This window comes from Triticum dicoccoides, chromosome 4B (genome assembly GCF_002162155.2).
Source record: "Triticum dicoccoides isolate Atlit2015 ecotype Zavitan chromosome 4B, WEW_v2.0, whole genome shotgun sequence".
Classification (NCBI taxonomy): Eukaryota; Viridiplantae; Streptophyta; class Magnoliopsida; order Poales; family Poaceae; genus Triticum; species Triticum dicoccoides.
The window spans coordinates 36531577-36556486 of NC_041387.1; the positions used below are offsets into that span (position 1 = coordinate 36531577).

General features: G+C 45.9%; 1 pseudogene; it reads right to left on the minus strand.

The window, feature by feature from the left end:
• LOC119292474 overlaps positions 1-24910 on the minus strand; it is a 38217-nt pseudogene that overhangs the window by 12602 nt on the left and 705 nt on the right.

Below are 24910 nucleotides of genomic sequence, written 5' to 3' on the forward strand. Positions count from 1 at the left end.
CAAGTCTCGCAGTGCAACGCCAGACACCTTTAGAGATTCGGCAAAAACATTCTCGGATATTGCTATATATGCATCGGTTTCAAATTGTGTCTTCGGTCAATAGTTGGGTTGCCCGGCTCCTGCGCTTGCCTCCTATGTTCCGCTTTGTTCGGTTAGGTGTGCAAAGGGAGAACCACTGCGATTGTGCTTCCAGCTCACATGGTTAAGCACCTCAGTGGAGAAAGCCGAAAATTGACGGTCACAATAAGCGTAAACTGGTTGGCGATCCGATGACGGCGTTAAACGACGGACCATTCATAACAATGGCCGAAGTGGTTACGGCTTGACCTCGACTGTCGCCGAACACTACCGGGGGCTATTAACTGGCCTCCCAAACTAAATCCTCGATATTTTGCTCTTACATTGGAGCTGAGGTTTCATGATCATGCTTAGCATGACAACCCAAAGAAAGGAACCGATAGCGGGACTATTTTCTTTGGAAGACATTTTTTCTATTAAACAGTAATATAACATGTCTCTCTGCGTACCTTTGTTTATAAAACCGTATGGCCAGATTACCTTGTTTGTTGTAAATCTTTGCCCTCATAAAGGCTTTATAAAGTAGGACAAACACTCCTCGGCTATTGGCCGAGGAGGTGGAAGCCGATGGTCGGTCAACAAAGTTTTGTACAATGCGGATCCGAGCATTAATGACGTAGAGTACTTGGATACATAGAGTCATTACACATAATTTGTGATTTTACTATGGATATCGATCCTTAATTCGGCCTCCCGTGCCCGCATTAAGGCTCGGGGGCTACTGGGCTTTGGGCTTATTATTTAAAAAATATTAAAGGGGCACATCGATCCCCTGATCTGGTGTTGCCACCCGACCAGTTTCTCAGGGGCTACTGCATTGCCTGTTCTATGCAGAAAATTTTAAGTGCAATACAGTTTCCGAGGAGATTTTGATCCTCAGGTTGGTCGGCCGCACCCAACCTGAGTCTCGAGGACTGAGCACGCCGCTTTTTGTGTCCCAAAGTATTCTGCCGAGCTAGGACTTGATCCTCAGGCCGATTTTGCAAATCAACCTGAGTCTCAGTGGTTACTGGGATCATCGGTCTTATGTCATCCTTCAGGTGCATCTCGGGTTTTAGACCGATACACACCTTAAGGGCTACTGGCTATATATCTCGTCAGAGAATAAATTGCATCAATAAAAAATATCGACCAAAAATCAGCCCATGACCGAGGTGGTGAACCACCTCGGAAGCAGTTCAGCATATAGCTCGGATGCAAGTGGCCGGCTCCTTAGAGGGCATTTCCGGCATTAAGCTCGGCTAAACTCCTTCAACTTTTTTGGACCAAGATGATCTATGACATCTTGTATATAGTCCGGCGTTGGAGCTTGGACATAGTCCGACGTTGGAGCTTGGACACAGTCCGGCGTTGGAGCTGGGATACATTTCGGCGTTGGAGCTCGAAAGCAGTCCGACATTGGTGCTCAGCTGCAAAAGATACCTTGAATGCAGTCCGGCGTTAGAGCTCGGATGCAAGAGGGCACTGCCTCCCGGGAACAACTACAAACCCGAGGTGTGGCATAAAAATAATAAGGCATTGATAAAGGCCGGAAACTTAAGGGGGCTCCTCAGATACCCGACGTATAAACTCGTCGAATGCATTTCGGCGATCCTCAAGATCGAAGATGAGAAGATTTGTTGAACCAGTTTTCAAGACCGGCAACCGAAGATGAAGAACAGTTCGAAAGAATCGAGGAGCGTCCCTAACTTGAAGACCAGTTCAGGGGGCTACTGACGGTGTGTCCTGGACTAGGGGGTACTCAACGCGTCGTCTCCCGATCAGTTGGATTGGGCCGAGGACCCCCATGGCCGTACACTCATGGGCCAGTCCGGACAGCTGCCGCATACAAGGAAGAATCCACAAGACTTGGCGATCAAGACAAGGACTCCTCCCCCACCGGCGTATTTGTCTAGGACTCTTGTTATCCTAGGCCTCTGGTGCGTTATATAAACCGAGGCCAGGCTAGTCGATAGATATACAACCACAATCATACCATAGGCTAGCTTCTAGGGATTAGCCTCTCTGATCTCGTGGTAGATCAACTCTTGTACTGCCCATATCATCAATATTAATCAAGCAGGAGTAGGGTTTTACCTCCACCGAGAGGGCCCGAACGTAGGTAAAAACATCGTGTCCCTTGTCTCCTGTTACCATTGACCCTAAGACGCACTGCTTGGGCCCCCCTACCTGAGATCCGCCGGTTTTGACACCGACAGTGAGCCTTTTCATGAAGCTTTCCTTCGATACAAGCACTGCAAGCACGATCTTTAGCAGAACTAACATTTGTTAGTCCACGGACATGGTCCCCCTTGAGAAGACTTTGCAAATATCTCATATTGACGTGGGCTAAACGGTGATGCCAAAGCCATCCCATATCAACTTTAGCCATTAGGCATGTCGCGGTCTTAGTGGGTCGCTCCGAAAAGTTAATCACATAGAGACCGTTCTCGACATGCCCAACAAAGGCTACTTTAAGAGTCTTGCTCCACAAGAGGGCCACGGTATCAATATCAAAGAAAGTGGAAAAGCCCATGAGTGCAAGTTGACAAATGGAAAGTAGATTGTACGCAAGGGACTCAACAAGTATGACTTTCTCGGTCGTTAGATCATGAGAAATGACAACATTGCCAAGACCCAATACCTTAGAAGACGAGACATCACCCACTCGACATTGGTGGGCATAGATGGGATCTTGTGCATGTCCACCACCAAGTCCTTGCTCCCGGTCATATGATTTGTTGCTCCACTATCGAGCAACCATGATCCCCCACCGGAAGCAAACACCTACAAGAGATCAATGCTTGGTTTTACTGTTTTAGGTACCCATTTAGTAATGGGTCCTTTGATGTTAGTAACAAGGGTCTTAGGAACCCAAATAGACCATTCAATGTACTCATAAGAAGAACCAACAAACTTAGCATAAACATGCCCATCACTAGCACGTCACAACACATAAGAAGGGTTAAAGTCGCCGGCTTTGTTGGAAGAGGTGGCTTTGCCCTTTTTTACATCACCACCCTTCACATTGTTCTTCTTCTCCTTAGGAGCACCCTCTCCCTCCTTCACAAAAGTTTGCTTGAGAGGAGGAGGTTGTTTGGTCTTGTCGTTCTTCTTCTTGTTCTTGGACTTGGGTGTGAACCCAACTCCCTCCTTGGCCACAACTTCCTTTTGATTGCTCAAAATGTAGTTGAGGTTCTTCTCACCTTGTATGCATGTCACAAGTCCTTTCTCAAGTTGCTCCTTCAACTTGGCATTCTCCTCCACAAGATGCACATGCTCACAACACGGGTTAGTGGCATTTGCATTATCAATTAATACCATATGAGGAAAGGTGGCCTTTTCTTTGGTTAGCTTAACTTGGAGTTGATCATGAGACTCCTTGAGGCTAGCATGAGCACCCTTCAAGACCTTGTGGGCCTTGTCGAGTAAGTCAAACTCCTCCTTGAGTCTAGCATGGTCAACGCCAAGTTTAGCCTTCTCGGAAGTTAGCACATGAGACACAATAAGAGCATGATCAAGATCTTTCTTTAACTTAACATAGTAATCATTGTGTGACTCCTCAAGAGCCAAATGATGTCCACGCTCTTCCTCAAGAGCATTAGAGAGATCCGATATCTCATCGGCATAGTCACGACTATGGCCTTCCATCTTAGAGATGGTTTCTTCATGAGCCTCGATCATGTCATTAGCTTCACCAAGTTATTCCAAGAGAGCAACGAAGTGCTTCTTGGATTTTCCCTTGAGCTTACTCATAAAAGACTCAAATTAATTTACTTCCTCACTAGACCCCTCATTTTCATTGCAATCCGTCAAGGAGTGATTAGTAATGATGGTGGTTTTGATGTTGGGGGTTACCTTGTTAGAGGCCTTGGCCATGAGGCACTTGGCGGTGATGTTCTCGTTGGGTGAATCGAAGAGAGACACCCGGGGAGTTGTGGCAATGGCAACGGAGGCCATGGCCATTGCTTCACTATCTTCATCATCATCGTCATCCTCATGGTATTCTTCTTGAACCACCAACCCTCGAGTAGGAGTCTTGTTGGAGAAGTTGTTCTTGTTTCGGAAGGACTTGGCTTTGTCTTTTTGGATGAGCTTGCCACCATTATCTTCCCGCTTCTCGTAAGGACAATCCACAATGAAGTGGCTCACATTGCCACAGTTGTAACAAGTTCTTACTCGTTGCTTGCCCTTGAAGCCACTTGAGTTGTTCTTGTTGAAGTTGGGCCTTTGTTGGGGAACGTAGTAATTTCAAAAAAAAAATCCTACGCACACGCAAGATCATGGTGATGCATAGCAACGAGACGGGAGAGTGTTGTCCACATACCCTTGTAGACCGAAAGCGGAAGCGTTATGACAACGCGGTTGATGTAGTCGTACGTCTTCATGGCCTGACCGATCAAGCACGGAAACTACGACTCCTCCGAGTTCTAGCACACGTTCAGCTCGATGACGATCCCCGGACTCCGATCCAGCAAAGTGTCAGGGAAGAGTTCCGTCAGCACGATGGCGTGGTGATGATCTTGATGTTCTACTGTCGCAGGGCTTTGCCTAAGCACTGCTACAATATTATCGAGGACTATGGTGGAGGGGGGCACCGCACACGGCTAAGAGATCTCAAGGATCAATTGTTGTTGTTTCTATGGGGTGCCCCCTGCCCCCGTATATAAAGGAGGAGAGGAGGGGGAGAGGGTCGGCCCCTATGGCACGCCCTAGAGGAGTCCTACTCCCACCGGGAGTAGGATTCCCCCCCCCTTCCAAGTAGTAGGAGTAGGAGTCAAGGAAGGGGGAGAGGGAAGGGAAGGAAGGAGGGGGCGCAGCCCTTCCCCCTAGTCCAATTTGGACTAGGCCTTGGGGGGGCGCGTGGCCTGCCCTAGGCAGCCCCTCTCTCTTTCATCGAAACCTTAAGCGTGCGGACCGTACGGGTTCGAGAACTATGTAGACATGACCGAGACACGTTTCCGGTCAATAACCAATAGCGGAACCTGGATGCTCAAATTGGCTCCTACATATTCTACAAAGATATTTATCGGTCAAACTGCATAACAACATACGTTGTTCCCTTTGTCATCGGTATGTTACTTGCCCGAGATTCGATCGTCGGTATCTCAATACCTAGTTCAATCTCGTTACCAACAAGTCTCTTTACTCGTTCTGTAATACATCATCCTGCAACTAACTCATTAGTTGCAATGCTTGCAAGGCTTAAGTGATGTGTATTACCGAGAGGGCCCAGAGATACCTCTCCGACAATCGGAGTGACAAATCCTAATCTCGAAATATGCCAACCCAACATGTACCTTCGGAGACACCTGTAGAGCTCCTTTATAATCACCCAGTTACGTTGTGACGTTTGGTAGCACACAAAGTGTTCCTCCGGTAAACAGGAGTTGCATAATCTCATAGTCATAGGAACATGTATATGTCATGAAGAAAGCAATAGCAACATACTAAACGATCAAGTGCTAAGCTAACGGAATGGGTCAAGTCAATCACATCATTCTCCTAATGATGTGATCCCGTTAATCAAATGACAACTCTTTTGTCCATGGCTAGGAAACATAACCATCTTTGATAAACGAGCTAGTCAAGTAGAGGCATACTAGTGACACTATGTTTGTCTATGTATTCACATATGTATTATGTTTTCGGTTAATACAATTCTAGCATGAATAATAAACATTTATCATGATATAAGGAAATAAATAATAACTTTATTATTGCCTCTAGGGCATATTTCCTTCAGTCTCCCACTTGCGCTAGAGTCAGTAATCTAGTTCACATCAGCATGTGATTCAACACCAATATTCACATCTGTATGTGATTAATACCCATAGTTCACATCGTTATGTGATCAACACCCAAAGGGTTTACTAGAGTCAAAAATCTAGTTCACATCGCTATGTGATTAACATCCAAAGAGTACTAAGGTATGATCATGTTTTGCTCGTGAGAGAAGTTTAGTCAACGGGTCTGTTACATACAGAGCCGCATGTATTTTGCAAATACTCTATGTCTACAATGCTCTGCACGGAGCTACTCTAGCTAATTGCTCCCACTTTCAATATGTATCCAGATTGAGACTTAGAGTCATCTGGATCAGCGTAAAAGCTTGCATCGATGTAACTCTTTATGACGAACTCTTTTATCACCTCCATAATCGAGAAACATCTCCTTAGTCCTCACTAAGGATATTCTTGACCGCTGTCCAGTGATCTACTCTTAGATCAAAATTGTATTCCTTTGCCAAACTCAGAGCAAGGTATACAATAGGTTTGGATACTTTATAGAACCTATGACTGAGGCATAGGGAATGACTTTTCATTCTCTTTCTATTTTCTGCCATGGTCTGGTTTTGAGTCTTACTCAACTTCACACCTTGCAACACAGGCAAGAACTCTTTCTTTGATTGTTCCATTTTGAACTACTTCAAAATCTTGTCAAGGTATGTACTCATTGAAAAATCTTATCAAGCGTCTTGATCTATCTCTATAGATCTTGATGCTCAATGTGTAAGCAGCTTCACCGAGGTCTTTCTTTGAAAAACTCCTTTCAAACACTTCTTTATGCTTTCTAGAAAATTCTACATCATTTCTGATCAACAATATGTCATTCACATATACTTATCAGAAAGGCTGTAGTGCTCCCACTTACTTTCTTGTAAATACAGGCCTTTCCAAAAGTCTGTATAAAACCATATGCTTTGATCAACTCATCAAAGCATATATTCCAACTCTGAGATGCTTGCACCAGTCCATTGATGGATCGCTGGAGCTTGCAGATTTTGTTAGCACCTTTCGGATCGACAAAACCTTCTGGTTGCATCATATACAACTCTTCTTCTAGAAATCCATTCAGGAACACAGTTTTGATATCCATTTGCCAGATTTCATAAAATGTGGCAATTGCTAACATGATTCGGACAGACTTAAGCATCGTTATGAGTGAGAAAATCTCATCATATTCAACACTTTGAACTTGTCAAAAACCTTTCACAACAAGTCGAGCTTTGTAGATAGTAACACTACTATCAGTGTCCGTCTTCCTCTTGAAGATCCATTTATTTTCTATGGCTTGCAGATCATCGGCCAAGACAACCAAAGTCCACACTCTGTTCTCATACATGGATCCCATCTCAGATTTCATGGCCTTAAGCCATTTTGCGGAATCTAGGCTCATCATCGCTTCCTCATAGTTCGTAGGTTCATCATGGTCTAGTAACATGACTTCCAGAATATGATTACCATACCACTCTGGTGCAGATCTTACTTTGGAAGACCTACAAGGTTTGGTAGCAACTTGATCTGAAGTTTCATGATCATCATCATTAACTTCCTCACTAATTGGTGTAGGAATCACTGGAACTGATTTCTGTGATGAACTACTTTCCAATAAGGGACAAGGTACAATTACCTCAGCAAGTTTTACTTTCCTCCCACTCACTTCTTTCGAGAGAAACTTCTTCTCTAGAAAGGGTCCATCTTAGCAACGAATAACTTGCCTTAGGATCTGTGATAGAAGGTGTACCCAATAGTTACCTTTGGGTATTCTATAAAGACGCACTTCTCCGATTTGGGTTCGAGCTTATCAGGTTGAAATTTTTTCACATAAGCATCGCATCCCCAAACTTTAAGAAACGACAACTTTGGTTTCTTGCCAAACCACAGTTCATAAGGCATCGTTTCAACGGATTTTGATGGTGCCCTATTTAAAGTGAATGCAGCCGTCTCTAATGCATAACCCCAAAACGGTAGTGGTAAATCGGTAAGAGACATCATAGATTGCACTATATCCAATAAAGTACTGTTATGACGTTCGGACACACCATTAAGCTGTGGTGTTCCAGGTGGCATGAGTTTGTGAAACTATTCCACATTGTTTTAATTGAAGACCAAACTCGTAACTCAAATATTGGTCTCTGCGATCAAATTGCAGAAACTTTATTTTCTTGTTACGATGATTCTCCACTTCACTCTGAAATTCTTTGAACTTTTCAAATGTTTCAGACTTGTGCTTCATTAAGTAGATATACTCATATCCGCTCAATTCATCTTGTGAAGGTCAGAAAATAACGATACCCGCCATGAGCATCAACACTCATTGTACCGCATACATCGGTATGTATTATTTCCAATAAATCACTAGCTCGTTCCATTGTTCTGGAGAACGGAGTTTTAGTCATCTTGCCCAAAAGGCACGGTTCGCAAGAATCAAATGATTCATAACCAAGAGATTCCAAAAATCCATCTTTATGGAGTTTCTTCATGCGCTTTACACCGATATGACCCAAATGGCAGTGCCACAAATAAGTTGCACAATCATTATCAACTTTGCATCTTTTGGCATCAATATTATGAATATGTGTATCACTACGATCGAGATCCAACAAACTATTTTCATTGGGTGTATGACCATCAAAGGTTTTATTCATTTAAACAGAACAACAATTATTCTCTGATTTTAAATGAATAATCGTATTGCAATAAACATGATCAAATCATATTCATGCTCAACGCAAACGCCAAATAACATTTATTTAGGTTCAACACTAATCCCAAAAGTATAGGGAGTGTGCAATGATGATCATATCAATCTTGGAACCACTTCCAGCACACATCATCACTACACCCTCAACTAGTTTCTGTTTATTTTGTAACTCCTGTTTCGACTTAGTAATCTTAGCAACCGAACAAGTATCAAATACTCAGGGGTTACTATAAACACTAGTAAGGTACACATCAATAACCTGTATATCAAATATACCCTTGTTCAGTTTGCCATCCTTCTTATCCACCAAGTATTCAGGGTATTTCCGTTTCCAGTGACCATTTCCTTTGCAGTGTAAGCACTCAGTTTCAGGCTTTGGTTCAACTTTGGGCTTCTTCGTGCGAGTGACAACTTGCTTGTCATTATAGTTGAAGTTCCCTTTCTTTCCCTTTGCCCTTTTCTTGAAACTAGTGATCTTGTCAACCATCAACACTTGATGCTCTTTCTTGATTTCTACCTTCGTCGATTTCAGCATCACGAAGAGCTTGGGAATCGTTTTCGTCATCCCTTGCATATTATAGTTCATCACAAAGTTCTACTAACTTGGTGATGGTGACTAGAGAATTCTGTCAATCACTATCTTATCTGGAAGATTAACTCCCACTTGATTCAAGCGATTGTAGTACCCAAACAATCTGAGCACATGCTCACTAGTTGAGCGATTCTCCTCCATCTTTTAGCCATAGAACTTGTTGGAGACTTCATATCTCTCAACTCGGGTATTTGCTTGAAATATTAACTTCAACTCCTGGAACATCTCATATGGTCCATGACTTTCAAAACGTCTTTGAAGTCCCGATTCTAAGCCGTTAAGCATGGTGCACTAAACTATCAATTAGTCATCATATTGAGCTAGCCAAACGTTCATAACATCTGCATCTGCTCTTGCAATAGGTCTTTCACCTAGCGGTGCATTAAGGACATAATTATTCTGTGCAGCAATGAGGATAAACCTCAGATCATGGATCCAATCCGCATCATTGCTACTAACATCTTTCAACACAATTTTCTCTAGGAACATATCAAAATAAACATATCAAAGCAACAACACAAGCTATTGATTTACAACATAATTTGCAAAATACTACCAGGACTAAGTTCATGATAAATTTAAGTTCAATTAATCATATTACTAAAGAACTGCCATTTAGATAGACATCCCTCTAATCCTCTAAGTGATTACGTGATCCATATCAACTACACCATGTCCGATCATCACGTGAGATGGAGTAGTTTCAACGGTGAACATCAATATGTTGATCATATCTACTATATGATTCACGCTCGACCTTTCGGTCTCCGTGTTTCGAGGCCATATCTGTTATATGCTAGGCTCGTCAAGTTTAACCTGAGTATTCCGCGTGTGCAACTGTTTTGCACCCATTGTATTTGAACATAGAGCCTATCACACCCGATCATCACGTGGTGTCTTAGCACGAAGAACTTTCGCAACGGTGCATACTCAGGGAGAACACTTTTACTATGATAATTTAGTGAGGGATCATCTTATAATGCTACCATCAATCAAAGCAAGATAAGATGCATAAAAGATAAACATCACATGCAACCAATATAAGTGATATGATATGGCCATCATCATCTTGTGCTTGTGATCTCCATCTTCGAAGCACCGTCATGATCACCATCGTCACCGGCGTGACACCTTGATCTCCATCGTAGCATCGTTGTCGTCTCGCCAATCTTATGCTTCTACGACTATCGCTACCGCTTAGTGATAAAGTAAAGCATTACAGGGCGATTGCATTGCATAAAATAAAGTGACAACCATATGGCTCCTGACAGTTGCCGATAACTCTGTTACAAAACATGATCATCTCATACAATAAAATTTAGCATCATGTCTTGACCATATCACATCACAACATGCCCTGCAAAAACAAGTTAGACGTCCTCTACTTTGTTGTTGCAAGTTTTACGTGGCTGTTACGGGCTTAGCAAGAACCGTTCTTACCTACGCATCAAAACCACAACGATAGTTTGTCAAGTTGGTGCTATTTTAACATTCGCAAGGACCGGGCGTAGCCACACTCAGTTCAACTAAAGTTGGAGAAACTGACACCCGCCAGCCACCTGTGTGCAAAGCACGTCGATAGAACCAGTCTCGCATAAGCGTACGCGTAATGTCGGTCCGGGCCGCTTCATCCAATAATACCGCCGAACCAAAGTATGACATGCTGGTAAGCAGTATGACTTATATCGCACACAACTCACTTGTGTTCTACTTATGCATATGACATCTACGCATAAAACTAGGCTCTGATACCACTGTTGGGGAACGTAGTAATTTCAAAAAAATTCCTACGCACACGCAAGATCTTGGTGATGCATAGCAATGAGAGGGGAGAGTGTTGTCCACATACCCTCGTAGACCGAAAGCAAAAGCGTTATGACAGCGTGGTTGATGTAGTCGTACGTCTTCACGGCCCGACCGATCAAGCACCGAAACTATGGCACCTCCGAGTTCTAGCACACGTTCAGCTCGATGATGATCCCCGGACTCCGATCCAGCAAAGTGTCGGGGAAGAGTTCCGTCAGCACGACGACATGGTGATAATCTTGATGTTCTACTGTCGCAGGGCTTGGTCTAAGCACCGCTACAATATTATCGAGGACTATGGTGGAGGGGGGTACCGCACACGGCTAAGAGATCTCAAGGATCAATTGTTGTTGTTTCTATGGGGTGCCCCATGGCCCCGTATATAAAGGAGGAGAGGAGGGGAGAGGGCCGGCCCCTATGGCGCCCCTGGAGGAGTCCTACTCCCACCGGGAGTAGGATTCCCCCCTTCCAAGTAGTAGGAGTACGAGTCAAGGAAGGGGGAGAGGGAAGGGAAGGAAGGAGGGGGCGCAGCCCTTCCCCCTAGTCCAATTCGGACTTGGCCTTGGGGGGGCGTGCGGCCTGCCCTAGGCAGCCCCTCTCTCTTTCCCGTATGGCCCAATAAGGCCCAATACTTCTCACCGGCGAATTCCCGTAACTCTCTGGTACTCCAAAAAATACCCGAATCACTCGGCACCTTTCCGAACTCCGAATATAGTCATCCAATATATCGATCTTTACGTATCGACCATTTCGAGACTCCTCGTCATGTCCCCGATCTCATCCGGGACTCCGAACTCATTCGGTACATCAAAACTCATAAACTCATAATATAACTGTCATCGAAACCTTAAGCGTGCGGACCCTACGGGTTCGAGAACTATGTAGACATGACCGAGACACGTTTCCGGTCAATAACCAATAGCGGAACCTGGATGCTCATATTGGCTCCTACATATTCTACAAAGATCTTTATCGGTCAGACCGCATAACAACATACGTTGTTCCCTTTGTCATCGGTATGTTACTTGCCCGAGATTCGATCGTCGATATCATAATACCTAGTTCAATCTCGTTGCCGGCAAGTCTCTTTACTCATTCGTAATACATCATCTCACAACTAACTCATTAGTTGCAATGCTTGCAAGGCTTAAGTGATGTGTATTACCGAGAGGGCCCAAAGATACCTCTCCGACAATCGGAGTGACAAATCCTAATCTCGAAATACGCCAACCCAACATGTACCTTCGGAGACACCTGTAGAGCTCCTTTATAATCACCCAGTTACGTTGTGACGTTTGGTAGCACACAAAGTGTTCCTCCGGTAAACGGGAGTTGCATAATCTCATAGTCATAGGAACATGTATAAGTCATGAAGAAAGCAATAGCAACATACTAAATGATCAAGTGCTAAGCTAACGGAATGGGTCAAGTCAATCACATCATTCTCCTAATGATGTGATCCCGTTAATCAAATGACAACTCTTCTGTCCATGGCTAGGAAACATAACCATCTTTGATAAACAAGCTGGTCAAGTAGAGGCATACTAGTGACCCTATGTTTGTCTATGTATTCACACATGTATTATGTTTCCGGTTAATACAATTCTAGCATGAATAATAAACATTTATCATGATATAAGGAAATAAATAATAACTTTATTATTGCCTCTAGGGCATATTTCCTTCAACCTTGTGTTCTTCTTGCTCCAAAATTGCCTTGAAGCAAGAGCCATGTGCTCATGATAATCATACTTTGTATCCTCGGGATTGCCCTCCTCATCTTCCTCTTCTTCCTCTTCTTCCACAATGACCTTGGCCTTCAAGGCAAGATTGGACTTCTTTGATCTTTGAGAACGGAGCACCACGTTGTCGGCGGTCTTGTCCAAAATGCTCATTGAACTCATCCAACACTTCACTTGAGGTCATGGAGTGGAAGTCCGGTCTTTGACGAATGACGGAGGACACGGCCTTGTTGTAGGGCATCATGGCCTTGAGGAATTTGCGCTTGATCTAATTGTCGTCCGTGTCCTTGCTCCCATGATCTCGGAGTGAGACTGCGAGTTTGGTTACTCTCCGAAAGAGCTCACAAGGTTCTTCATCTTCTTTCATTGCAAACTCATCGGCTTCATCTTGCACCACTTCATAGTTGGAGCGTTGAATGCTTGCACTTCCCCGATAGAGAGACACAACGCAATGCCATGCGTCTTTGGCCATGGCATAGGGTCGAAGATTAGGAAGATCTTCGGGGAGAATAGCATCTTGGATGATGAAGAGAGGATTCTCATTGAATTGATTATCCACGGCTTCTCTAGGGGTGAAGTTGCTTTGGTCATGTGGATAGAAACCTGCTTCAATGATTCTCCAAAGATTAGTATTCACATGATTTAAATGAGCTTGAAGCATACACCCAAGAATCAAAGTCCTCATTTTTCACAATATTAGGAGGAGGGACGGCATGATTTAAATGAGTAGAGGGAATCGGTCCTCCATAAGTTGGAGGTTCCACATGGGCAAAGATGCCGGTACCATTTCTACCACTAGTAGGAGGACCCTTTTCACTATTAGCTTCCCCCTTGTCGGAGTTAGCATCTGTCACCTTGTTAGTGGGATCAACCACTTTCATCAGCGAGGTAGATAGTTTAAGTCCTTCTAAGAATTTATTAAACATGCTTTCAACCTCGGTCGTCATGGAGGTTTTCAATGTGTCCAAAGCCACATTAAATTCCTCACGAGAGACCGCGGTTCCCCCATCACCCGTAGACGAGCTTGGATTCACACCGGAGTGCTCCTCCCTACCGTCTATGGTGTCAACCATACTCTTCGGACGACAAAGTCCTTAATAAAGAGACGAGGCTCTGATACCAATTGAAAGGATCGATATAGTTGACTAGAAGGGGGGTGAATAGGCAACTAACGATTTTTAGCTTTTCGTTACCAAATTAAACTTTGCATCAAAGTAGGTTATCTAGATATGCAACTAGGTGAGCAACCTATATGATGCAACAATCAACAAGTGCACAAACAAGCAATGGATACAACACAAAAAGCTTGCACAAGTAAAGGCACGAGATAACCAAGAGTGGAGCCGATGGAGACGAGGATGTGTTACCGAAGTTCCTTCCTTTTGAAGGGAAGTACGTCTCCGTTAGAGCGGTGTGGAGGCACAATGCTCCCCAAGAAGCCAGTAGGGCCACCATATTCTCCTCACGCCCTCACACAATGCGAGATGCCGTGATTCCACTATTGGTGCCCTTGAAGGCGGCGACCGAACCTTTACAAACAAGGTTGGGGCTATCTCCACAACTTAATTGGAGGCTCCCAACAACACCACGAAGCTTCACCACAATGGACTATGGCTCCGCGGTGACCTCAACCGTCTAGTGTGCTCAAACACCCAAGAGTAACAAGATCTGCTAGGGATTAGTGGGGGAATCAAATTTTTCTTGGTGGAAGTGTAGATCGGGGCCTTCTCAACCAATCCCGAGCAAATCAACAAGTTGGATTGGCTAGGGAGAGAGATCGGGTGAAAATGGAGCTTGGAGCAACAATGGAGCTTTTGGGGGAAGAGGTAAGTCAACTTTGGGGAAGAAGACCCCCTTAAATAGTGGGGGGAACAATCCAACCGTTACCCCCCAATCAGCCCCGCAGAGAGCAGTACTACCGCTGGGGTGGGCGGTACTACCACTGTGGTCAGCGGTACTACCATCCCACCTTGCAGTACTGTCGCGCAGAAGAGGGGAGCTTGGAGCAAAAGGAGGACCTGGACCCAAAGCTGTACTACTGCGGTGGTAAGGGCAGTACTACCACTTAGGAGCGGTACTACCGCCTCTACTGCCGCAACTAGTGCCGCACAACCCGACACGAAAAGCGAGCCCTCGAGTCGAGGCGGTAGGAGCACGGAGCCGCAGCAGTACTACGGCGGAGGGCTCCAAGCGGTACTATCGCTGAGGAGCGGTACTGCCGCTTGATGCACTCGAGCGGTACTACCGCTGTGGCCCGTGGTACTACCGCTGGCACCAAGCGATGCTCAAAAGAAGGGGATAGAGCTCTCCATTGAAGCGGAAAGGCTCAGAGGGTGTGACAATGATGTGTACGTGTTGATTCCACCCAAGCCTTACCAAAGCGGACCCCCTCTTGATAGTACGGTGACTCCTATGAAACTAGTCCGCCAACATAGAAACGAAAGAGCTGCACCGTCTTGAATAACACTCCGAGGGGAGGAAATTGTCTCGTGCCAAAGGATGAATCTCCAAAAACTCAATGCACACTATTAGTCCGCAAAAGCATTGTCATCAATCACCAAAACACCTTAGGGATAAATATGCCCTTACAACCAGCTACCTCAACATTCCACACACACACACGCGCGCGCGCACACACACACATGCACACACCATGGTGTTAAAACCAATACGCAAGAATAATCATCCAAGCAAATGGTGGTTCCATGGAAATATAATTTGTGCTTGCCTCACTTTTCCATGGTTTTTGCACTTTTACTTTGTCAATCTCATTCTTTCTCAGGTTCACACTCTTTCCTCGAGAGGTGGTTCCTCTGGAAGCTCTAGAAAAAAACTGTAAACTACCATGTTTTTCCACAAACCACAGCCATGTCAGCTTACCTTATTATGTGGAACCACGAGAAAGCCGTCCATGTTAGAGCGTTAGCCTTACCCTAAGATAAGAGGGAAGGGAAAAAGTTGAGGGAATTGACTTGTATGGGTGCAGTGAGGTAGCCATGCATGGGTCAATGATTGATTGGGTGTTGCCATGAACTCTTTTTTTGTTTAGGTGCATGTCAGGAGTAGGATGATGGTGTTGCTTTTAGTGTTCGTACCCTGATGCAACTTGTTGACATCCTATGCCTTTCCAAATCTACATCCTTCAGCCTGGTTACTCTCATGTTCTTTGACATTGTAACTTTGATGGACATGATTAACACACTATGTTGTTGAAAATCTTTCGCATTCTTTACCTAGCATCAGTTCACCGGATGAGGCACTCTATAATAGCAACAATTTCTTGTACTGGCAAATCTTGTAGACGTAGGGAAACAATCATATCCAAGCACAATAGATGCTCCAACATTGCACAACCTGCCTATTCTACTCTCTTGCCCTCATCAAATACTAGATGCCCAACACCCTTCATATCTCCATTATAGTATTGGTCGATCATATAAGAATTGAGCTAGATATTCCGCTCATGTTGGGTACACACGACATTGGCCACTTGTCTCGGTATGGCGGTTACCTAGCATTCACAATACGGTGTATCACATGCCATATGGAAAACTTGAACTCCGTTGGTGTAGTCACTTTCCATTTTTATCTGATAATGGTTTCACCCTACTTCACCCGAACCATCATATCACTATTGGGGATCGTTGCAGAAATTAAAAAATTTCTATGCATCACCAAGATCAATCTATGGAGTAACTAGCAACGAGAGAGAGAGGAGTGCATCTTCATACCCTTGAAGATCGCGAGACGGAAGCGTTGCAAGAACGCGGGTGAAGGAGTCGTACTCGAAGCGATTCAGATCATGGTGGATTCTGATCTTAGCGCCGAACAACGGCACCTCCGTGTTCAACACACCTGCAGCCCAGTGACGTCTCCTGTGCCTTGATCCAGCAAGGAGGAGGTAGAGGTTGAGGAAGAAGGCTCCAACAGCAGCACGACGGCGTGGTGGTGATGGAGTGGCAGTTCTCTGGCAGGGCTTCGCCAAGCTCTTGCGAAGGAGGAGAGGTGTTGGGGAGGGGAGGGGCTACGCCTTGGATGTGGTGCTGCAGCCCTCCCTCGCCCCTCTATTTATAGGAGAAGGGGGAAGGGGGCTGGCCCCTCTAGATGGGATCTAGAGGGGGGCGGCGGCCAAGGGGGAGGGGGCTTGCCCCCCAAGCAAGGGAGGCGCCCCCCTTAGGGTTCCCCCAACCCTAGGTGCATGGGCCCTAGGGGGGTGGTGCCCAGCCCTCCAAGGGGCTGGTTCCCTTCCCTATACAACCCATGAGACCCTCCGGGACAGGTGGCCCCTCCTGGTGGACCCCTGGAACCCCTCCGGTGGCCCCGATACAATATCGGTATGCCCCCGAATATTTCCGGTGACCGTATGACAACTTCCCATATATAAATCTTCACCTCCGGACCATTCCGGAACTCCTCGTGACGTCCGGTATCTCATCCAGGACTCCCAACAACATTCAGTAAACACATACAAATCTTCCTAATAACCCTAGCATCATCGAACCTTAAGTGTGTAGACCCTACGGGTTCGGGAATCACGCAGACATGACCGAGACAGCTCTCCGGACAATAACCAACAGCGGGATCTGGATACCCATGTTGGCTCCCACATGTTCCATGATGATCTCATCGGATGAACCATGATGTCAAGGATTCAAGCAATCCCGTATAAAATTCCCTTTGTCAATCGGTACATTACTTGCCCGAGATTCGATCGTCGGTATCCCAATACCTCGTTCAATCTCGTTACCGGCAAGTCACTTTACTCGTTCCATAATGCATGATCCCGTGACCAACCACTTGGTCACATTGAGCTCATTATAATGATGCATTATCGAGTGGGCCCAGAGATACCTCTCCGTCATACGGAGTGACAAATCCCAGTCTCGATTTGTGCCAACCCAACAGACACTTTCAGAGATACCTGTAGTGCACCTTTATAGCCACCCAGTTACGTTGTGACGTTTGGTACACCCAAAGCACTCCTACGGTATCCGGGAGTTGCACGATCTCATGGTCTAAGGAAATGATACTTGACATTATAAAAGCTCTAGCAGACGAACTACACGATCTTGTGCTATGCTTAGGATTGGGTCTTGTCCATCACATCATTCTCCCAATGATGTGATCCCGTTATCAATGACATCCAATGTCCATGATCAGGAAACCGTAACCATCCATTGATCAACGAGCTAGTCAACTAGAGGCTCACTAGGGACATGTTGTGGTCTATGTATTCACACATGTATTACGATTTTCGGATAACACAATTATAGCATGAGTAATAGACAATTATCATGAACAAGGAAATATAATAATAACCATTTTATTATTGCCTCTAGGGCATATTTCCAACAGTCTTCCACTTGCACTAGAGTCAATAATCTAGTTACATTGTGATGAATCGAACACCCATAGAGTTCTGGTGTTGATCATGTTTTGCTCGCAGAAGAGGTTTTGTCAACGGATATGCGACATTCAGATCCGTATGCACTTTGCAAATATCTATGTCTCCATCTTGAACATTTTCACGAATGGAGTTGAAGCGACGCTTGATGTGCCTGGTCTTCTTGTGAAACCTGGGCTCCTTGGCAAGGGCAATGGCTCCAGTGTTGTCACAGAAGAGAGTCATCAGCCCCGACGCATTGGGAATAACTCCTAGGTCGGTAATGAACTCCTTCATCCAGATTGCTTCATGTGCTGCCTCTGAGGCTGCCATGTATTCCGCTTCACATGTAGATCCCGCCACGACGCTTTGCTTGCAACTGCACCAGCTTACTGCCCCACCATTCAAAACTAGTAGAATGCCCGTGCGTTGCTACGGGCTTTTGAAATATTTACTCATCGGAATACCAGTTGGGAATAAATGTTGCCATAAACATTTATCGTAATTCCGGCCGGTTTGCTTTATTTTGGGTGCGTCGTTGTTGTGGGATATCATCACTTGCACATCTTTTTGTTGTATAAAACATGGTGAATTTTTGTCCCCTTCCAATGACGTCGCCCCCAAAACCCTCTGAAGGTTTTTTTTAACCCCAACATAATCCATCTTCATCTCTCTCATATTCTACCAAATTAAATATATATATATATATATATATATATATATATATATATATATATACTTTTTGAGTATTATATCATGTGCAACATACATACAAAGAAGAACAATTATTTGCATGCACCTCTTTTGGTTGTGTAAAACTCGTTGAATTCTTAGCCCCCTCCATCATCGTTACATCAGGGTCTTTGTCAGTCGACATCTCCGAAGCACAATCAAATCCATCAGTTTTTATGACCTACAAAGGTATTCTAATATAAACAAAGATTAGAATAATTTTTTTATGATGGTGGTATGGAAAATATATATTCATTGGACAAATGCTAGAAATGAGCAGTTTCTAGTAGATTGAGTGGCATCCCAATTTTAATAATTTTAGGCTCACCTCTAAATCACATGTTGATGGTTATTCTCACGAATATCTACTATTTAGGGTATGTGGTATATTGCCCATAAAAAACTATGTTACATTTCTTCACGAGCAAAGAACGGATTTCCCCTTTATACAATGATAGTCGGTCATCTCTAATTTCTTGGATATTTTTAAGTAACTTATTGAGAAAATATTTTATGCTATTCTAAATACATATAGTGTAGCGGTATAAATAAAGCTTTATTTTTATGATATTCCCATTATACCCCTCCTATACGACTTGCTGTCCTCTCCCGCACGACCGCACTCTATCCACTCCCTCTCCGCACCACTCACTCTCTTGTTCCCCTCCCTCTCTAGATCCATAGACTTCACCAGCGTCGCTCACTCTCCTCTCTCCGCCCTCGCCCCCACAACCAACAGAATCGGCGACCTCATCTCCCACCCCTCCACCCTTTCATCCCTCCCCTCTTCTCACCAAAATTAGTGAGGGGGGGGGGGGTTGAGAGACCAGACGATTGCCTGATCCGCCCACAAACCGGCGAACAACATCACGCCAAGGTCACCAACGCCGTCATGAAATGACAGGCTTCTTCCACCTTGACAGACTTGCTCGCACACCAAGATATGCGAGGGGGGCTTCTACTTCTCCCTCGCTCATCACCCCTTTGGCCAAACCATGGATCAACCTTCCTCTACTCTGACCCATGCCATGGACCGAGCTCATTTCCCTCCTCAATGTCATCTCTTCACCCTTTCCTCGTGTGGCATGTTGCACCGCTAACCCTCACCTTATCTCCCTCCCTTTCCTCCCATAGCGAGACATGCATGTGTTTCTGCTAGGCCGCTTCACCTCACCGCCGCCTTCATCTCCTTATACAATGTCGTATCCCGCCGCCTTCTGCCAGCTGTAGAAGAAGCGTGTTCGATTCTTGAACCTACAAAATATAAAATGCTAAGGTCAATAAGTATGATTTTCTCTTGTCCCTAGTACTATATTTTTATACATGCTTATTGCATAACCAACCTGTGTGTCGTAGTGTACTGTGGACTTGCTGAGCTGCTCAACCTTGAGCTTGTCAGTTTGGCAGAGCATGTTCTTCCTCTTAACCTCCATCTGCAGCTCGGCATTGCGGATGGCGACATCCTTGGTGGCCTTAACCTCGGCGACCTTGGCCTGCTAGTCCCAGCCTTCCCCTTCAATCCTTCATGGCAAGGTCGGTCATTGAGGCGGCGTTGTTGGCCTTCCTACTATTTTCAAACACCCACACCTCCGCCTTGACCTTGGCCTTCTCCTTGAGCGCCTCGCCCTGCTGCCGCACAGAGAGCACCTTGTTCTCGGTGTCCACCTTGGCGGCGTTCTGGCACGTGAGGCCATCCCGCTCCACAAACATCCACCTTGGCCCTGCTCGCTGCCTCATGTTGTGTCTTCTCGCTGAGGTAGGAGAAGTACTCATGCCCCGGCACGTCCACCAGCTGCTTCACGGTGGCATTGTAGATGAAGAGGCCGAATTGGTCCAGCTCCTTCTGCACGTTGCTGAACACCTCCTGCTTGAACTTTTTGGTGCAGGTGAAGATCTCGTCCATGGTCAGCTGCGCCACTAGCATCCGGGTCTCACCCTCGATCAGCCCTTTAGCCCTTCACCATGTCATGCCCGTGGCTCCTATCGTATGAGTGCAATAGCGCGATCAACTTCACGTGGAGTAGGAGCTTCGCTTCGACGGTGTGCAGTGCTGGACGTACCGCTCATGGCTCAATTGGTGTTTGACACGCTCGGTCCTGGCTTGTTAGAGAAAATGGACAATCTGGTCTGCTAAAATTGGCCTGGAAAATTGTCGGTCCGATCCAGTCTGGTGTTCAACCGGTCCGACCAAGAGGACTGAGAAAAAATGTCACTGTCACCGCCATTCGTTCTTAGCATGCCGACCGGCAGCCCCTGGGTAAACTACCATGTCCCCAAGCTTCCCCTCTCCTTCTTTTCTCTCCTCCCCATCCACCATAGCCTCTCGCCGCCCCTGTCCTGCATGCACCACTGACGATCTCAAGTTCTCAACTTGGCGCTGGCAGCGTTCTAGCTACGGGTTTCGCTACCATGGCAGCGGCCGTTTTAGCACAGCACACATGCAGGCCATCAACTGGGGAAACGGTCGATTGGGTGTGAACTTCGGATCGTGCGAGAATCGCTCAGCCGTGATTTCCGCGTGAGATTTAATAGCCTCCGCCTATAATCACGCACCATGATCCTACGCTGCCGTTTTCTTTGTTGAAGCATATGTTCAGGTCCACCTTCCGCCACGTGATTCTCTCTCTCCCATTGCTCTCTCCGTAACAACCTTCCCTTATCGTCTGTGTCTTTATCGCGAGTAAAGGATTAGCAAGGTCAGCTCAGGACTTAGTTGGGTTACTGGCCGCACCTGCCTATGTATATCTTGTATAAATGTATACCTCTATAACTGAATATGACTGCTTTCAGTCATGTTGGTGTGTTCACTTTCTGCACTTCTATTCAGTCGAACAGGAAATAAGAAGTACAAGAGAAACATGGTTTGATCCGAAAATCACAACACCATTTGACAACAAACCGAACGTCATGTTTTTTTCATGGTTAATCCGCTAATTATGCCGAGGCCCAAACATAAAAAAACATGGGATCATGAAAAAACTGTTACGGAAGGTTCATGGCTAACAGCCGTGCACTTTCCGCGGCACATCACCGACCTCATCGCTGGCGCTCCCGCATGTCCACTACCTCGCCACAGCACCCGCACACGCAGCCCACCTTGCCGCTGCCCCAGCACGTTGACGTCGGTGGTGGTTGGCCGGTCCAAATGGTGGCTCGATGAGGGACCGAACCAACCCGGACCGTGTCGCCTTGGTAGTCTCGCCGAGTTCCAGGGTGGTCACCCGGGGACCGATGCTGAAGACAACGGGCAGCACGAAGGGCAGCTTCTTGGAGCTCTACCAATACCCACGCCTTCTTCACCAGCATTAAGTCCTCGATGCCCCAGCCGGTGATGGCCAGGTACTACGACACGTACGCGGCGATGAAGCTCGCCGTTGACTGTTTTGCCCGACTGTACCATTAGGTTTTCTTTCCTTCTTACCTACGTAGGACATAGGAGTGTTGACCGATCAAAGGAAATAAATAGAACTTGTTAGTACATATAGCAAAAATGCCCGTGCGATGCAACGGACCTATCAAACTTGTTTTACGTGATCTCTGTTGTATGTTATTTCTCTATTCCAAAATTCCACTCACGCGAGTAAGAAGTATTTCACTGTCTTATGCAAGTAGTTCAGTGCATACATATGCTACTCGTTCGTAATTGCAACCTCAACAGAGTAAAAAAAATCGGTTCGGTGCATGGATGGATTGATGGGAACACACTGTCTAATGAAAAGGATAAGAATCACATTGGCATGCATAGGTGATTTGAAATTTTAAAAATATAGCATCTACATATGCGCATCATGAGGAACAATTCCAGAGAGAGAAATTGATCCAGTCAAGTGTATCTTTGGATATTTCATTATCCACTTAGGCCATATTAGTATTACTTCCCACGTGGTGCACATCATCCTGATGCATGGGTGTGCCTCGGCCCTTACATTGCAAATGTTATTATTGCAGGAAGAGCACACATTCATAAGCTAATGGTTTCACAATGCGTTCCTGCTGATAGTAATTGAACCAAATGAAACGATGGACAAGCAGATTGATTAAGGAACTCTAGGTGATACTTCATGCCGTAAGCATTGGCTCAAAAAGTTAATTTGTAAGTAACAAAAAAAGCCTAGAAGATTAGTTCTACCTAAATAAAGTTTACTGCTGCACATGAGCAGATCCACACGAAGCAGAGGGGAGGTGGAGCAGGCCGGTAACCAGGGGAAGGAGCAGAGTGGGAGAAGATTTACACCGCCGTCTACACTGGATATGGTGTCTCCACCGCATCTGTGGAGGCGCCACGGCTCTGCCTCGGATGGTGCTCGTGGCTATGGTGAAGAGGAGGGGCGACGCATGGGCGAAGAGGCAGGCGGTAGTCGTGGCTAAAATAGGGGTCGTTCGAGCTGCGGGAGGGAGGAGGGGATCGCCGGGAGGCGGCGAGATCGGTGGGCGGCGGCGGCGTCCAGGTAGGGAAGTCGAGGTAGGGCGCTGTGTTTTTTTAGGGGAATTGCTTGTGAAAATAACGTGCCACGACGATGTAGCGAGCGGATACCCTTAAAAAAGACGTAGCGAGTGGATTCCCTTAAAACTGGTAGGAATGGACACGATTGATGACGTTGATAAATAGTGGTGAATGTTGGCCTAATTTACTATCATCATGAATGGAAACGAATCATCAAGAAAAAGAATACTTCCTATTACTACGCTCATAGGAAGCTTCCTAATCTCTGCTACCAAACAGTTTCTGCCCAAACAAGGAAGGAAAGTTATGGACCTGATTCGGAAGGAAACAAATGTTATGAAGATTAATTAATTTAGATTTGATCTTTAGAAATTGATTGTGATTGATTCTTTTACATAAAGACATTACTAAATAATTTGTGTTAGTATGGAAAGTTCTGATCCGTTCAATTTTTTCGGTGTGTGAGAGGGTGAAGCAAAAATAAACCGACGGAGTGGGAGGAGGGGACGAAAAAACCAGCAAAGGTGGGAGGAGGTACCAAAAAACCATGGTAGGTGGGACGAAAAAAAACCTGGAAGCGAGACTACCAACTGCTCCATTAGGAGTAGAGATATACACATATCCGGTTTGTGACTAAGAGTCATCCAGATCTGTGTCGAAGCTAGCATCGATGTAACCCTTTACGACGAGCTCTTCGTCACCTCCATAAATGAGAAACATATCCTTAGTCCTTTTCAGGTACTTCAGAATATTCTTGACCGCTGTCCAGTGTTCCATGCCGGGTTTACTTTGGTACCTTCTGTAACGCCCCGGATACAACTTTCCATATTCGTAACTCCGACTCTTGCCATTTCCGGCTATGTGATTTTTATTTCCTCCGTGGTTGGGTTTTTGTCTGTTGTTTTGCATTTTGTTCTTGTTATGCATCTCGTCTCATGTCATCATTCGCGTTGCATCGGCATCGTTTTCATAAAACTTGCATCCGTTCGGGTTCCGCCGGTTCTCTCCGTTGTCCGTTCGGAGTCCAGACACACTCGCACGCGCCCGCGGCACCTTCGAAATATTATTTTATAAGTGGCATAAAAAATTTTCAGAATGGGTTGCAACTTGTCGTGCGGTCTTATTATAGTGTAGACAGGCCGCCTGCCAAGTTTCGTCGCATTCGGAGTCCATTTGATAGCCCAACCGTTAAATATATAGCGGCACCGTCGCCGGTTCATTCGTCGAATGTTTCGGTCTCCGAAATCGTGTCGGGCTGCATTTCTCCTCTCTCTCCTATCAGCCCAAGCCTCTCTCTCACACAGCCCACTAGCCCACCTATCTAACCCCCTCCGCTCCAGACCGTTGGATCGAGATCCGATGTCCGAAAACGGATGGAAATTCCCCAAACCCTAGCCCTACCTATAAGTGGAAGCCTCCCTTCCATTTTTGGCAGCCAAGCCCCCTCCTAGAGCCCCGCGCCACCAACCTCCCTCCGTTTCCGCGCCCGGCCAGCCATCCACCTCCACTTGGCCTCCTCCCGCACCGCCACCTCGCCGCCCAGACGCGCCCGCGGCCAACCCGGACGCGCCACGTCGCTCCAGCCCCGCTCCCCGCCACCACAGTCCGCGGAACCCAGGCGCGGCCCGCCCCGGGCCCGATCTGGGCCGCACCAGGGCTCGCGCGTG